This window comes from Aquarana catesbeiana, linkage group LG02, assembly GCF_042186555.1.
Source record: "Aquarana catesbeiana isolate 2022-GZ linkage group LG02, ASM4218655v1, whole genome shotgun sequence".
NCBI lineage: Eukaryota > Metazoa > Chordata > Amphibia > Anura > Ranidae > Aquarana > Aquarana catesbeiana.
The window spans coordinates 22291279-22305067 of NC_133325.1; the positions used below are offsets into that span (position 1 = coordinate 22291279).

General features: G+C 48.3%; 1 long non-coding RNA gene across 13 annotated transcripts in view; it reads left to right on the forward strand.

Moving 5' to 3' along the window:
- LOC141126696 (uncharacterized) overlaps nt 1-12411 on the forward strand; it is an 885136-nt gene extending 872725 nt beyond the window's left edge. For 11 of the 13 annotated variants that reach the window (XR_012241431.1, XR_012241435.1, XR_012241437.1 and 8 more), the window contains one exon: nt 4184-4676. This is a non-coding gene — a long non-coding RNA (uncharacterized lncRNA). Of the gene's footprint in view, nt 1-4183; nt 4677-12194 lie in introns of those variants that run through there. The other 2 variants (XR_012241426.1, XR_012241427.1) reach the window with 2 other exon arrangements.
- Nucleotides 12412-13789: the final 1378 nt, after the last annotated feature.

The following is a 13789-nucleotide window of genomic DNA, read 5'->3' on the forward strand; positions in this document are numbered from 1 at the left end:
GGCAGAGAATCCTGTCAAAGTCACCCCTTCTAAGGGGGAGGTTTAATTTGTAGATACCCTTGACAGTAAGTCCCGTGGGATCCCCACCATGATGATCAAGGAAATGTAGGGGGATGGGACGCTCATCATCCTTACTAAGGATGCTCTGCACGTGTTCACTGATCCTGATCCTGAGTTTCCTTTTTGTTTTCCCCACGTATTTTTTGCCACATGGGCATGTGATCATGTAGACCACACGTGTGGTATTACAGTTGATAAAGTTGTGAAAAATACGTGACTTACTTACTGTCAAGGGTATCTACAAATTAAACCTCCCCCTTAGAAGGGGTGACTTCGACAGGATTCTCTGCCAGAAAGAAAAAATGTGGATATATACCCTTGACAGTATGTCCCCACATCGGTTAAACAATGAATGTAATTTATCAGTATTCCTTACATCATAGTCATCGGAGGAAAATTCTCATGCCTCTCCGTCATTGCTCTATTTATTCTAATATTCAGATAACAAAAATTTCCCCCCCCCCCCTTTCCCTCTCCACTTAAACATCTCTGGTGGTGCTGCTGCACCCACGGACGGGCCCACTCTATTATTATTATTTGTTGTTGTCTTTTGATTTGAATGGCCGTCTATCTGTTGTGCAGTTGCCTAGACAACGGCTAGCTGACGTATTTACGTCTTTAACTGGTATTGTTATTTAAGCCGCTTACTGCAATTACTGCGCATGCTCTGAAGAAATCCTTTACGGATGAAACGCGTCAGCATGACGCCATCACGTTCGATGTAGCACCCGTACAGACCCACCCACAGCCCCGGGGATCTGATTCGCTACTGCTGAAGCCGCTCAAGCCCTGCCGAAAGTCCGTCGATAGCCCCACAGCACGGAATCCGGAAGTAACTGTGGCTCCATTCCGCAAGCAGGCGGCACGCCACTACGTTCCCCCATTTCCACTTGCCTGGCGGGCATCTACCCACACGGACTTATCAGCCACTTTACTTTGACCAGAGGATGATTTAGCTTGAGGAGGATTGGACTGTCCAACTTACCTGTTGTACCCGGATGCCTATGGTCTGGTGAGATCGCATCACTCCACACGCTGTTGTCGTTTATTTAAAGTTATACAGGCACACCATCCTCCCTTGCACCCCCGTCCAGCACTGACACAGCCGCCTATGCATGTTACTTGCTGCGGCTGATATCCACTTATCAGTGCTATTACCAGCAACCTTCATAGTTTGTACATCCACCTGTAGTCAAACCCAGGTCTGCCATCGGCAGTGTACATTGCGGACTCCCCTTCATCTAAGGCTGCATACCGTCACCCATTGGCTTTTCATTTTTCAGCTAGATATACTATACATGAGACTTGTTAAGTCCAGCTGGCCAATTATATGTGTCTGTATGTGTTGTGGTGGCCATCTGTATGTTGTTCTTTGTTTTTAGACAACGTTGTCTATTTTAATTGGTAGTGGTGGTTATTGGTTCACTTATTGTCAATTTTTTGACACCTTCTGGTGTATATGTGGTATTATTTTTTCTATAATAAACATTTATATTTTTGCTAAACATGCTGGTTCCTTACTGAAGAATTCTTTTTGCCTTCTACCCCTGTTTTTTGTCTACCAAGGTAGGTTTATAAACATCCTGATGGTCAAGATGATAAGCAGTAGTTGTGAGCTTGGGGGTTGTTTCCTTCAGTCAAATCTTGGCTGTCATGTAATAGTGATCCAGGGGGCGGTAGAGCCACTAGGTCCCTTGTACGGTGCATTTAATTGCCTATCCCCCCCCCCCCCCCCCAGTGCCATCCATGGTGTTTCCTGAGCTCTCTCTTGTTAGTTTAAGGATGCCAAGCAGGAGGAAGTTTTCTGATCTCCTCTGCCATGAATGCACCCGGATGCAATAAGGATTTTAGTACTTCCGGGTTCTGCATTATGATTCCTTAGCTACTAAAGCTAGTCAAGCATTATGATCTGTATAGGGCAGAGGAGGGATTGGAGGATCTAATCTGCTGGTGGTCCTGTAAAGAGGACCTGTCACTTTGCCAATTCTGTCACACTTGTCAGTCCCCTTCTGATAGCGATTTCCAGGGGCGTAACTAGAAATAGCAGGGCCCCATAGCAAAATGTTGTTGGGGCCCCCTGCAAACAACCCCCCCCCCCACAGCTGCCCTAGTGTCAATGCAGCGTGACCTGTGCCCAATGCAGCGTGACCTGTGCACAATGCAGCGTGACCTGTGCCCCATACAGCATGACCTGTGCCCAATGCAACATGACCTGTGCCCCATACAGCGTGACCTGTGTCCCATACAGCGTGACCTGTGCCCAATGCAGCGTGACCTGTGCCCCATACAACGTGACCTGTGTCCCATACAGCGTGACCTGTGCCCAATGCAGCGTGACCTGTGCCCAATGCAGCGTGACCTGTGCCCAATGCAGCGTGACCTGTGCCCCATACAGCGTGACCTGTGCCCCATACAGCGTGACCTGTGCCCAATGCAGCATGACCTGTGCCCCATACAGCGTGACCTGTGCCCAATGCAGCGTGACCTGTGCCCCATACAGCGTGACCTGTGCCCCATACAGCGTGACCTGTGCCCCATACAGCGTGACCTGTGCCCCATACAGCGTGACCTGTGCCCAATGCAGCGTGACCTGTGCCCCATACAGCGTGACCTGTGCCCCATACAGCATGACCTGTGCCCAATGTAGCATGACCTGTGCCCAATGCATCGTGACCTGTGCCCAATGCAGCATGACCTGTGCCCCATACAGCATGACCTGTGCCCCATACAGCGTGACCTGTGCCCAATGCAGCGTGACCTGTGCCCAATGCAGCGTGACCTGTGCCCCATACAGCATTGCCTGTGCCCAATACAGCGTGACCTTTGCCCAATACAGCATTGCCTGTGCCCCATACAGCGTGACCTGTGCCCAATGCAGCGTGACCTGTGCCCAATACAGCATTGCCTGTGCCCAATACAGCGTGACCTGTGCCCAATACAGCCTGGTCTGCCTGTGCCCCATACAGCCTCACCTATGCAGAGGAAGAGGCAAGCCACCCGGATCAGCAGAGAGCGGGATTGCCCGCTGTAATAGCTTTCATTTGAATTTCCTGTCTTCCCGGGGCTCATCGTCATATAGCCCCACCTCTTGGCCTGACGCCTTTGATGACGTCACATGTCCCGCATTGGATTGGCGTTCTGTCTATCAAAGGCACCGGGCCAAGAGGTGGAGCTATGTGACGTGAGCCCCGGGAACACTGGAAGTTCTAATGAAAGCTCTTACATCGGGCAATTCAGCTCTCTGCTGATCCGGGTGGCTTGCCTCTTCCTCTGCACAGGTGAGGCTGTATGGGGCACAGGCAATGCTGTATTGGGCACAGGTCACGCTGCATTGGGCACAGGTCACAGCTTGCCTCTTCCTCTCCTCTCTCTTCCCCTGGCTGGGAGACTGTGCCGGCGGTGCTCTCATCCTCACTGGGCCCCACTTGGCTACGGGCCCCATAGCGCCTGCATGGGTCAGCACAGAGACAGTACAGGGAACTTCACAGGGCTGTTTGTCAGCTGTGGATTGTAATCCCTCCTGACCTCCCAGCAGCCGTGTGTGTGAATGCTTGTACCCTGTAGTGCATCAGATTAGTGCACTTTTTAAGGGAGTGGGGTTATTTTTAATTCAAAGTGGAGTTCCAGTCAATTTTTTGTTTATTAAAAGTCAGCAGTTATAAAAAAAGCGTATCTTCTGACCTTTAATAAACAGACACTCACCTGTCCCACAATCCAGCGACGTGGCCACCCAAACCCTCCATTCTATCCCCCGCCTGTCCACAGCGCTGGCAATACTATTGTGGGCATCCGGCTGTGACAGCTTGCAGCTTCACAGCCGGGTGTGCATGTCTCACTGCGCTGTCCTGCATAGCCGGGCAATCTTTTGGGAACTGTGATGTGTCCCAGAAGATTGCAGGGTGGAAGGGCCGCCTAGGCGGCCCAAGTGGAATTGGCAGCCCGTCGGTAATCGTGATGCATCGCAGAATCAATTCGATATGTTGACCAGTGAAGATGCGCACCCCTACTAGACACTCTATTTATATTTATATAACCCCCATTTGTGAAACACATACACTTTTTGAATTTGCAGTCACATTTGTTTTTGATATTCACAGTTTTTTATTTAACATTTTTTTCACAGATTTGGTCAAAATTTGGACACACAACACTTATTGGATGGGTGGTGTGAGTAGCAGTTTCCACTGGCCCTCTCTCCGATTTACCCTGCCTCAACCCCGGGTGAGACAGTTTGTTCCAGACCAGACAACCATGTAATCCTATTGCTGGAATTGGGCATAATTTACGGGTCCTCTCTATTAGAAGATTATAGACACTAATAGTTACTTTATTTGATTTTCCAGTAAATTTGTGCATCTTACCCCTGATGACTGGCAGGAAGCCAAGAAACACGTTGGGTTTTAAATGAAGGGTGCCTAGCTAAGCTTGTTTTAATTATGAACTTTAATAACACTATTCTCCCTTGTCTGTATCTGTATCATGTGATTTATGTATTTTTGATTTGTAAATGTATTGATTTATGTATTTCTTTGTAAGAATTGTATTAATCATGTCCATTGATTTGTTTGCATTCAATGTATTATTATTATTATAAATATATTAATCTTTTATGATTATATCTGTACTATATATTATTTTATTTATGCTTTAAAAACCATGGACAACCCTGAGGGGTTAATGACATCAAGGAATACAAAAAATGAGGGTTTCCCAAAAGGTAACCCCAGGTCGGACTTTTTAGGCACAGCAAACAAAAGGGTACAAAAAAATACTAACATTTATTGAAACATATGTACGACAATACATATGGTACAGAGAAAAGGGAACAAGAAAAAAACATCAGAAAATCATATACATAAAAATATATGACATGAGCCCTAATGCGTCAACGCGTTTCCTTGTTGAACTTCTTCAGGACACATTTGGGGGTCATTGATTGCAAGAAAAGAAAAAGGGTCTCATTATCTAGAATAAAAAACACATTTATAATACATATATTAACTACTTAACAACCGGCCCATAGCCGAATGACGGCTACAGGGCAGTTGCATAACTCTGGAAGGGTGTACAGTGACGTCCTCCCAGAATCCCGCTCTCGCGCGCCCCCTGGGGCGCGCACCCGAGAACATCCGCCTGGCCACACCCGAGAACATCCCCTGGGTCCAGAGTGATCGCGGCCGTTTACCACATGATTGCTCCATTAAATGACGGAGCGGTCACTTGTAAACAAACCAGCGTCATGTCATGATGCCGGTTCCTCTCTCCCCTATGTGTACCAAACTGTACAGTGGAGGGGAGGGATCGGTGGCAGCAGCGCTGTGGGCTGGATCTGTAGTGCCCACAGCGCTGCTCAGTGACAATTGCAGTCACATCCATGAATCCATCCATCCATGCTCAGCCATCCCTCCATACTCTGCAATACCCTGCCATACTCTGCCAATACTTTGCCAATACTCTGCCATACCCTGCCAATACTCTGCAATACTCTGCCATACTCTGCCATACCCTGCCAATACTCTGCAATACTCAGCCATACTCTGCAATACCCTGCCAATACTCTGCAATATTCTGCCATACCCTGCAATACTCTGCAGTACCCAGCCATACTCTGCAATACCCTGCCATACTCTGCAATACTCTGCAATACCCTGCCATACTCTGCAATACCCTGCCATACTCTGCCAATACTTTGCCAATACTCTGCAATACTCTGCCATACCCTGCCAATACTCTGCAATACTCAGCCATACCCTGCCAATACTCTGCAATACTCAGCCATACTCTGCAATACCCTGCCAATACTCTGCAATATCCTGCCATACCCTGCAATACTCTGCAGTACCCTGCCATACTCTGTAATACCCTGCCATACTCTGAAATACCCTGCCATACTCTGCAATACACTGCCATACCCTGCCATAGCCAGCCATTCTTGGTGATACCCAGCCATACTCTGCAATACTCGGTGATACTCTGCAATACCCAGCCATACTCTGCAATACCCAGCCATACTCGCAGATACCCAGCCGTACCCAGCAATACTCTTCCATGCTCAGCCATACTCAGCTGTACTCGGCCTCTGTATGTGGCCAGGCTGTGGAAGTCTCACATGTGGTATTGCCGTACTCAGGAGGAATAGGAGAATCTATTTTGGGGTGTCATTTTTGGTATGTACATGCTATGTGTTAGAAATGTTGTATAAATGGACAACTTTGTGGTAAAAAATCATATGACGTCCTTGAATTTGTGCGGGGATATCTGAATGATGGGTGCAGCTACATGTATCAGTCAAATATCAGCTTTTTCAGCCGGCGATTCCCTACACCATAAGAATGATCATAGCGGCTATTCTGCTGCTTGATCGTTCTTACAGGAGGCGAGAGGGGACGTCCCCTCCCTCCCTCCGGTGCTTCTACCGACTCAACGCTACGATCGAAGCCAGGATCGTTTCTTTATTTTTTTTATTTCAGGCTTCCCAGCCTAGAGGTGAGATCTGGGGTCTTATTGACCCCATGTCTCACTGTAAAGAGGACCTGTCATGCCATATTCCTATTACAAGGGATGTTTACATTCCTTGTAATAGGAATAAAAGTGATCAAAAAATTTATTTTTGGGAAAAAAGTGTCAAACTAAAAAAAATAAAGTAAAATGAATAATAAAAAAAAAAAAAATTTCCCCGTGTGCTCGCATGCAGAAGCGAACGCATACGTAAGTCCCGCCCACATATGAAAACGGTGTTCAAACCACACATGTGAGGTATCACTGCGAACGTTAGAGCGAGAGCAATAATTCTGGCCCTAGACCTCCTCTGTAACTCAAAACATGTAACCAGTAAAACATTTTAAAGCGTCACCTATGGAGATTTTTAAGTAGCGAAGTTTGGCGCCATTCCACAAGCGCGTGAAATTTTGAAGGGTGACATGTTGGGTATCTATTTACTCGGCGTAACTTCATCTTTCACATTGTGCAAAAACATTGGGCTAACTTTACTGTTTTGTTTTTTTTAAAGAGAAAAATTGCTGCACAAATACCGTGCGAGATAAAAAGTTGCAACCACCGCCATTGTATTCTCTAGGGTCTTTGCTAAAAAAACATATATAATGTTTTGGGGTTCTATGTAATTTTCTAGCAAATAAATGGTGATTTTTACATGTAGGAGAGAAATGTCAGAATTGGCCTGGGTGCTCCAGAACGCCTGAAGGTGCTCCCTGCATGTTGGGCCTCTGTATGTGGCCACGCTGTGTAAAAGTCTCACACATGTGGTATCGCCGGAGTAATAGCAGAATGTGTTTCGGGGAGTGATTTGTGGTATGCATATACTGTGTGTGAGAAATAACCTGCTACTATGACAATTTTGTGAAAAAAGAAAAAAAAAATCTTGATTTTGCAAAGAATTGTGGGAAAAAATGACAACTTCAAAAAATGCATCTTTCTAAATACCTTGGAATGTCTTCTTTCCAAAAAGGGGTCATTTGGGGGGTACTTTTCTGGCATGTTAGGGTCTCAAGAAATTAGATAGGCCGTCAGTACTTCAGGTGTGGCCAATTTTCAGAGATTGGCACCATAGCTTTTGGACTCTATAACTTTCACAAAGACCAAATAATATACACCAAGTTGTACTTATTTTTACCAAAGAAATGTAGCAGTATAAATTTTGGCCAAAATTTACGAAGAAAAATTACTAATTTGCTAAATTTTATAACAGAAACAAAGAAAATTTCATTTTTTTACCAAATTTATTTTTACCTGTAAGAGGACCTGTCTGTTTCTGTACCGGTTCTAGGACTGAGGACTGTATAAAGAGGACCTGTCCGTGTCTGTCCTGGTTCTAGGACTAGGACTGTATAAAGAGGACCTGTCTGTGTCTGAACCGGTTCTAGGACTAGGACTGAGGACTGTATAAAGAGGACCTGTCTGTACCGGTTCTAGGACTGAAGACTGTATAAAGAGGACCTGTCTGTACCGGTTCTAGAACTGTATAAAGAGGACCTGTCTGTAACAGTTCTAGGACTGTATAAAGAGGACCTGTCTGTGTCTGAACCGGTTCTAGGACTAGGACTGTATAAAGAGGACCTATCTGTACCGGTTCTAGGACTGAGCACTGTATAAAGAGGACCTGTCTGTACCAGTTCTAGAACTGAGGACTGTAAAAAGAGGACCTGTCTGTACTGGTTCTAGGACTGAGGACTAAATAAAGAGGACCTGTCTGTGTCTGACCGGTTCTAGGACTAGGACTGAGGACTGTATAAATAGGACCTGTCTGTACCGGTTCTAGGACTGAGGACTGTATAAAGAGGACCTGTCTTTACCGGTTCTAGGACTAGACTGAGGATAGGGTTGTCCCGATACCACTTTTTTAAGACCGAGTACAAGTACCGATACTTTTTTCAAGTACTCGCCGATACCGATTACTTTACTTTTATTTTTAATGTCATGTGGCAGTGCTTTTTTTTTTTTTACAATTTTTTTTTTTTACAATGCTTTCTTTTTTTTCTTTTTTTTTTTTTTAGGGGGGGAGGGGGTGGACGCTGTCTGTGTGTTTTTTTAATTTAAATTTTTATTATTTTTTTACAATAATTTATTTTTATTATTTATTGCAATACTTTGTGTTTTTTTTTAATCAGCCATATTGGGGGGCTTTGGTGAGATATCAGGGGTCTTAACAGGCCCCTGATATCTCCCCCTTGAGACAGAGAAAGAGACAGAGGATAGAGATTCCCCAGTCCCTTTCTCTGCAGCCTTAGCTGCACTGAGATTGAATGGAGAGAAGACAGCGGCTCCTCTCCATTCATAAACTGAGACATTGTAATCACAGGAGGTTACAATGTTTCAGTTATGTGAATGGAGAAAGTCAGCTGACTCTCTCCATACACAAATGAAGGAGGAGGAGGACATGGAGAGGGACAGCACAACGGAGGGGGACAGCGTAACGGAGGGGGACAGCGTAACGGAGGGGGACAGCGTAACGGAGGGGGACAGCGTAACGGAGGGGGACAGCGGAACGGAACGGAGAGGGACAGCGGAACGGAGGGGGACAGCGGAACGGAGGGGGACAGCGGAACGGAACGGAGAGGGACAGCGGAAGGGAGGGGGACAGCGGAACGGAGGGGGACAGCGGAACGGATAGGAGAGGGACAGCGGAACGGAGAGGGACAGCAGGACGGAACGGAGAGGGACAGCGGAACGGAGGGGGACAGCCGAATGGAACAGAGAGGGACAGTGGAACGGAGGGGGACAGCGGAACGGAACGGAGAGGGACAGCGGAACGGAGAGGGACAGCGGAATGGAGGGGGACAGAGGAACAGAACGGAGAGGGACAGCGGAACGGAACGGAGAGGGACAGCAGAACGGAGGGGGACAGCGGAACAGAGGGGGGACAAGGGAACGGAGAGGGACAACGGAACGGAGGGGGCATGGAGGATGCAGTGACAGTCAACAGTGATCGTGTGTGGGGGAGTTACAAGCACCGATCACCGCTGTATAGATTTCACTAAAGCAGCTGAAAGCCGCTGGGGGAGAAGCTTGTAACTCCCCCACGCGCTGATCACTGCTGACTTTACAGGTATCGGGGGAAGCATCGGGAGCATTTGCCCGAGTACAAGTACTCGAGCAAATGCTCGGTATCGGTGCCGATACCGATACTAGTATCGGGACAACCCTGACTGAGGACTGTATAAAGAGGACCTGTCTATACTGGTTCTAGGACTGGGACTGTATACAGAGGACCTGTCTGTACAGGTTCTAGGACGGAGGACTGTATAAAGAGGACCTGTCTGTACAGGTTCTAGGACGGAGGACTGTATAAAGAGGACCTGTCTGTACCGGTTCTAGGACTGAGGACTGTATAAAGAGGACCTGTCTGTACCGGTTCTAGGACTGAGGACCTGTCTGTGATCGGCATCCCATGAAATAAGGTATCCTCTGCTACTACTGCGCATGTGCAGATTTCAGACAAGACAAACGGAGCTGAGTTACATTAACCCCTCACACGCCGAATGATCGGCTGCATCATGAAGACACTGCGAGACACCTGTCTACATCTGGATGTCACGGGGCGGGGGGGGCAAGTCTGGATGTCACAGGGGGGGCATAGTCTGGATGTCACAGTGGGGGGGCAGTCTGGATGTCACTGGGGGGGGCAGTTTGGATATCACGGGGGGGCACAGTCTGGATGTCACGGGGGGGGCAGTCTGGATGTCATGGGGGGGCTGTCTGGATGTCACGGGGGGGGGCTGTCTGGATGTCACAGGAAGGCAGTCTGGATGTCACAGGGGGGCAGTCTGGATGTCACAGGGGGCGCAGTCTGGATATTACAGGGGGGGCACAGTCTGGATGTCACGGGGGGAGGCCAGTCTGGATGTCACAGGGGGGCAGTCTCGATATCACAGGGGGGGCACAGTCTGGATGTCAAAGGGGGGGCAGTCTGGATGTCACGGGGGGCAGTCTGGATGTCATGGGGGCAATCTGGATATCACAGGGGGTGGGCACAGTCTGGATGTCACGGGGGGGGCACAGTCTGGATGTCACAAGGGGGCACAGTCTGGATGTCACAGGGGGGCAGTCTGGATGTCACGGGGGCAGTCTGGATTTCACAGGGGGGCAGTCTGGATTTCACAGGGGGGCAGTCTGGATGTCACGGGGGGGGGGGGGGGGGGCAGTCTGGATGTCACTGGGGGGGCAGTCTGGATTTCACAGGGGAAGCTGCATGTCACAGGGGGTACACAATGGTTGCCACAGTCTGGCTGGATGTCACAGGCTGCACTGGCTGAATGTCACCAGGGGCACACGATGGTTGGCACTGGCTGCATGTCACAGGGGAACCACAGGCTACACTGGCTGGGTGTCACAGGGGGGCCACAAGCTGCATGGCACATGATGGTTGGCACAGCCTGGCTGGATGTCACAGGGAGGAATAGGTGGCCTGCATTATTAGAGGGGGAGATAACTATTTTCACTTGCCCCCGGGTGGCAACCAGGAGCATATTAAGGTAAGGCTTATCTATCTCTATACAGACCTGCACTGTTTCATCTTTGTGGGAGACTGCCAGCGGCACTTGCTGGTATATATATATATATATATATATATATATATATATATATATATATATATATATATATATATATATATATATATATATATGTATATATATATATGTATATATATATATATATACGGCAGGGTTCTACTGGCTTGGCACTCAGCATGCCATGGCCCTACGGTCCATATTTGTATATATTCTCAATGCACAACTTTTTCATCCTCTTTGGTTGCAGGGGATCTTTCACTGGTTGTGACTGACCCTTGAACATTATCTCCCTATGCAATTAAGCTTACCCTGTGTCCTTGGACACCTTTGCTTCTGTTTTTTTGCCTCGGATCCCCCGTGTGTTCCACGTTCATGTATGTGATTAATTAGGTGGGTTTGGTTATCTGATGGGTGGACAGATGTATGTCTTTTTCCTATATGCGTATTTATATATTTATTTTGTGGTTCTTTCTTTTTCTTCTCTTTTATTTATCCTTTTCTGTTCATCTCTTCTTCCCTTCCCCTTTCTCTCCCCCCCACCCTTTATTTTCCCCTCTCCTCCCCCCTCCCATTCAGCCTTCCTCCTTTTTCTTTCCTTCTCACACCCCCCCCTTTTTCTTTTCCCCTCTCTCTCCTTCTCCCCTCTTTTTCCCTTTCCTCTCCTCCCCTCTCCCATTCAGCCTTCCTCCTCTTTTTCTTTCCTTCTCTCCCCCCACCCCCCGGTGTCCGCAGCCCACTGTCCACCCCCCCACCCCTTTTTCATCTCCCCCTCTCTCTCTTCCCCCACTTCTTCCCTCCCCCCCCCCCCCCTTTTCCTCTTCTGTTGTTTCTTGATGTTTGTTCTTGTCCACAGACCACCAGTTATACCCACTGCTAGAACATTGTATTTTTTCGATTATAGTTACTGCACCATCAAGTGCCTCCCGTGTCCGCCGTGGGGGGATTCACCTGCATTGGGTGCCTCTATTTTGTGTTGTCTGGTGCTCCATTGGGCCTTCATTTGTAAGCCATGCATGATTATATAAATCTCCAACATTATTAAGTTTATTGCATAAAATCTTGTTCAAACACATTTTTGACCTATGAAATTTGTATTTACTTTTGTAGATGTTTATGGATGACTCCTCCTGAAGAAGAGGCCAAAGCCACGAAACATGCAGAGGACTACATCAGGACATACATCTCAATTCCTCACAATACCTGTGAGGTTTACCTGTTCTTTGTGAATCATTTATATACATTTTTGCAACACCTGTTTATGTCCTGCTGTAAAAAAATGTTTTAATTATGTTTACCTTCTTAATAAATTGACATTTTATACTTACTTTGGCCTAATCCTTGGGTACCAAGATAGTCCTCAACTTTCACAGTGCCGCGGGCAAGTTTGGAGCAGCCCCTGGCAACCCCCTTTCAAATATCCTAATACAAAGGATGATGGTACACGCCTCTATCCCTAGCAGGCCCGTTGCTACCACTAGGTAAACTAGGCAGCTGCCTAGGGCACACTGCTGTCTAGGGCGCCCGGCCCCAATCGGATCCCCCCTGGTAGGCTGCATTGATCGGTGCTGGTGAGGCTGCATTTGATGGAGGCTGGTGAGGCTGCATTTGATAGACGCTGGTGAGGCTGCATTTGATAGACGCTGGTGAGGCTGCATTTGATGGGCACTTGTAAGGCTGCATTGATGGACGCTGGTGAGGCTGCATTTGATGGGCACCGGTGAGGCTGCATTTTATGGACACTAATGAGGTTGCATTGATGGGGCGCAAGTGAGGCTGCATTTGATGGGGGCTGGTGAGGCTGCATTGATGGATGCTGGTGAGGCTGCATTTGATGGGCGCTGGTAAGGCTGCATTGATGGATGCTGGTGAGGCTGCATTTGATGGGCGCTGGTGAGGCTGCATTGATGGGCGCTGGTGAGGCTGCATTTGATGGGGGCTGGTGAGGCTGCATTTGATGGGGGCTGGTGAGGCTGCATTGATGGGCACTGATGAGGCTGCATTTGATGGGGGCTGGTGAGGCTGCATTTGATGGGCGCTGGTGAGGCTGCATTGATGGGCGCTGGTGAGGCTGCATTGATGGGCGCTGGTGAGGCTGCATTTTATGGACGCTAATGAGGTTGCATTGATGGGGCGCAAGTGAGGCTGCATTTGATGGGGGCTGGTGAGGCTGCATTGATGGGCACTGGTGAGGCTGCATTTTATGGACGCTAATGAGGTTGCATTGTTGGGGCGCAAGTGAGGCTGCATTTGATGGGCGCTGGTGAGGCTGCATTGATGGGCACTGGTGAGGCTGCATTTGATGGGTGCTGGTGAGGCTGCATTTGATGGGTGCTGGTGAGGCTGCATTTGATGGGCGCTGGTGAGGCTGCATTTGATGGGCGCTGGTGAGGCTGCATTGATGGGCGCTGGTGAGGCTGCATTGATGGGTGCTGGTGGGGCTGCATTGATGGACGCTGGTGAGGCTGCATTGATGGACGCTGGTGAGGCTGCATTGATGGACGCTGGTGAGGCTACATCGATGGACGCTGGTGAGGCTGCATTTTATGGACGCTAATGAGGTTGCATTGATGGGGCGCAAGTGAGGCTGCATTTGATGGGGGCTGGTGAGGCTGCATTTGATGGGTGCTGGTGAGGCTGCATTTGATGGGCGCTGGTAAGGCTGCATTGATGGATGCTGGTGAGGCTGCATTTGATGGGCGCTG